The sequence below is a fragment of the Mirounga angustirostris genome, unplaced genomic scaffold (genome assembly GCF_029215605.1).
Source record: "Mirounga angustirostris isolate CCGP_5_RB_7025 unplaced genomic scaffold, mMirAng1.0.hap1 SCAF_13, whole genome shotgun sequence".
Taxonomy (NCBI): Eukaryota; Metazoa; Chordata; class Mammalia; order Carnivora; family Phocidae; genus Mirounga; species Mirounga angustirostris.
Window position 1 is genome coordinate 21,149,831 of NW_026991721.1, and position 4,037 is coordinate 21,153,867.

Here is a 4,037-nt window from a genome sequence, read left to right on the forward strand (position 1 = left end):
AGCAGTTTGGATATAATTTAAGGAAATTTGGAAAACTTTCTGTTATTATTTTCTTATATAGTCTCTACCTTTTGCACCTTCTGGAACAAAATTATTCATCTGTTAGAGTGAAAAATGTTTTACAGCTCATTCTGTTAATTATTTTTAAATATTTTTCTCTGTGTTTTATTTTTTATAATTTTATTATTACTTTCACAGCTTCCAATTTTCTGCTAATTCTCTTTAGCATATTTTTCACTTAAAAGATAAAATTTTTTTATCAGTATAATTTCCAGTTTTGTAGCTCCAACTTTTTCTCTGATGAAGTTCATGCTTTTCTTTCCATCCTTGAGTATATTCTAAGGCTTAAAATAACTATTTTGAAGTTATAGCCTTCTAGTTCCATCATTTTTGTCATTTCTGGTCTGTTTCTATTGATTCATATTTCTCTTGATTATGTATCACATTTCCCTGTCTCTTTGTGTGGCTTGAAATTTTTAGTTGAATGTTGGACATTACAAATTTACATTGTTTATGTTGTTATATTCCTTTAAAGAGTGATGATCTTTGTTCTGACACACAGTTAAGTTACTTGAAAATCATTTGATTACTCTAAGATTTGTATTTAAGCTTTATTATGGTGAGTCCAGAGTAGCTTTCATTCCAATCCTAATATAGGCCCACTAGTAAAGTGAAACTCTTCTGAAAATTATATCCATTAATATATTGGATATTTTATGTATAGTAATACATTTATATATTTATACATATTTAATATATTTTGTTATTTATTTAATCTGGTTGATAGAAATATGAACTGTTTCTCCCCTTTGTGTGAGCCATGGGCATTGTCCAGTCTATTGCTTTCCACTGTTTTTTTAAACTTACTTTGGGGATGTTCCTTTCTTGTATGTGCTGTTCAACACTCAGCCAAAACTTAAAGGTGTTCTTTAAAGATCTGTTGGTCTTTCCCTCTCTCTCTTTCTCTCTCTCTCTCTCAACCTTTTACCTTTCTGTATTTATCTGTATTCAGCATCATGAATTCTAGCCACTTCTCCCTCCCTAAATGCCAACCCTCTGTAAGTCATTGAGATCTGGAGTCTTTGGGGAATCTCACTCCCTGTGCTGTGATCTGGAAACTCATTCTCTGTGGTAAGCTGGAACAATGTCAGGGCTTACCTTAAATGTTCCCCTTATTCCAAGCATCATAGAAATTCAGTGCTTATTATCCAGTGTCTGAAACTAGCTGTTCCATATATTTTATTCCGTTTGCTACATGATTATGGTGAGAGGGAAATGCCTGCAGTATTCAATGTTTCATAGATGAAAATAAAAGTAATTTATTCTACCGATTCTACCACTGCAATTCTACCACACACATTGAAATCTATTTTGCATATTTGCTTCAGATCAGTCTAACGAAGGTATATTTTATACTGAAATGTAAGTCGCATACAGAATAGAACATAAAACATGAGTACAGCTTGATTAACTTTGACAAATTATATTCACCTGTATGTAACCAGAACCTAGATCAAGCAATACTACATTACCCCCTCTATTGCCTTCTGTCAAGATACTCCCTGCTGATGTTAACAACTGACTACTAACAACAGAGATATTTTTACCTGTTTCAAATTTTATATAAATGGAATCCTACATTTCATATTACTTTATACTGGACTTCTTTCATCAAAAATATGTTTGTGGCTCTTCCTGCCTCCAGCCACCCAAGAGAGAGGAGTTGCAATTATGTCCACCCACCTGCAATGGATGGTCCCAAGCACCTGCTCCAGTTTCCTGATCAAGAGGAACAAGCAGACGTATAGCAAAGACCCCAATAACCCAAAGGCACACAACTCTTTTTGCTACAATAGGCTGATCTAGCACAAGGCTGTGGGTGTGGAGCCTGCTGTGGAAGGCAAATGTATAGTGGTGGTCAAGAAACAGAGATCTGGTCTGAGAAAGCCTGCTACCTCTTACAAGCGGACCACCATTAGAAGAACACCCAGGCTACCCTCAGCAGGAACCGGGACATGATCCGCAAGAACAAGGACAGCCCAGATCTGCACATGGCCACTGTTCAGAGAGCCAGGGCTATCCTATCTAGCCAGAAGCCTGTGATGCTGAAGATAAAGCAGCCAGCCCCACCCAGAACTTCTGAATACCTGCTCCCCACCACCAAAGCAATAAAGATGTCAACTACCTAAAAAACAAAACAAAAACAGAAACAAAAAAAGTTTGTAGAATTCATCTATGTTGTGTATAATAATGCATACACTCATTTAATGATATATAATTATAATTATTCCATATTAAATACATTAAAATGTGTAATCATTCTCCTTTGGTAGACATATAGGTTGTTTTGAGTTTTTTTTTTTTTTTTAAGATTTTATTTATTTATTTATTTGAGAGAGAGAGAGAGAGTGAGAGAGAGAGCGCAAGAGGGGGTAGGGTTAGAGGGAGAACCAGACTCCCCGCCGAGCCGGGAGCCCAATGTGAGACTGGATCCTGGGACTCCGGGATCATGACCTGAGCCGAAGGCAGTCACTTAACCAACTGAGCCACCCAGGCGCCCTTGAGGTATTTTTTTTTAAACAGTGAGGTTGCTATGACTACTCTTTTTATCTGTTTACAGTGGACATAAGTGCACATTTGCAGACACTTTGTATCTAAGAGTTGAACTATTTGTATATTTCAAATCATTTTTAAATAAATGAAATATTGGAAGTAAAACCATTGCCCTCTTTTTCCTCTAAGTTCCTTTAATGTAGGTACCTATTATCATGATTTGCTGGAAACTCTTTCTGGGTGTATTTTAATATATTGACCTATATGTGCAGTATTTACATGTAATGCCCTATAATATTGTTTAATAACCAGGTGAATGGTATATGATTTTGCTCTCAGTATCATATTTATTCATTCTGTTAAATTTAGGTTGTGCAGTTGTGATTCTGCTGACACCCAACAATAATTTGGGAACATTGCTTTCTTAACTGCTTCTTGGAATAGATTAAGTAAATTCAGAATTATCCATTCATTGAAAAACTTGTAAGCATTCTCTCATGGAATCTTTCAGGAATTTTTTTTTTTTTATTTTGGCAGAGGATGGATTTGAAAGTTTAAATAGTGAGTGAAGGTAATGGGGAATTGTTAAAATATCATTTTTGAATATTCTTATGGTAATTGGATAGATTTTTCTATATTGGGTCAGCCTCAGCATTTTACCTATTCTGGTATATCAATCTCTAAAGTATTAAAATCTATTAATGTAAACTGAGCAAAGAATTATTCTATAATTCTTATTTTTTATATTTATCTAAGTTTATGTCCCTGATCTCTTTTCTAATGTGAAATTTTGCTTTCTGCCTTTTTCCTTTTTGAAATTAAATATGTGTACATTTATTCAGGCAATGTTGCTCAAAAGAGCAGCAGATTGTAAAGAACCCAAATTTTCACAAAAGACAATAGCAAATAAATTATGGTACTTTCACACATTGGAACATGCAGCCACCCACACATCACCACCGCCAAAAAAAAAAAAAAAAACCAACAAAAACTGATGTCAATAAGTGAAGGAAAAAAATTGTAGCTGATGTATGCAATATGCTGTGATAAGTATAAGAAAGAGAGTTAAAATTATATACATGAATATATGATACATAAATATTATAGATGTATATATATGCATATATGTATATGTGTATATTATATGCACACACATATACCTCTGGAAAAATTCAAAAGGTAATTAGTTGCCTTCAGACAGAGGAATGGCGGTGCTAAGGGACAGTATGGCCAGGGAGACATTTCACTATCCATCCTTTATATCTTTGGAATTTTGAAGTATGTCAGTTATGTGAATATATTACCTCTCCATCAGAAAGGAAGGAAGGAAGGAAGGAAGGAAGGAAGGAAGGAAGGAAGGAAGGAAGGAAGGAAGGAAGGAAGAAAGGAAGAAAGAAAGAAAGAAAGAAAGAAAGAAAGAAAGAAAGAAAGAAAGAGAAAGAAAGAGAGAAAAAAAGAAAGAAAAAGAAAGAAAAGAAATTCAG

At 34.4% G+C, this 4,037-nt stretch overlaps 1 pseudogene; it reads left to right on the forward strand.

Moving 5' to 3' along the window:
* The first annotated feature begins 1,731 nt into the window (after window positions 1-1,731).
* LOC123857992 (large ribosomal subunit protein eL28-like) lies at window positions 1,732-2,189 on the forward strand (annotated as a pseudogene).
* The last annotated feature ends 1,848 nt before the right edge of the window (window positions 2,190-4,037 follow it).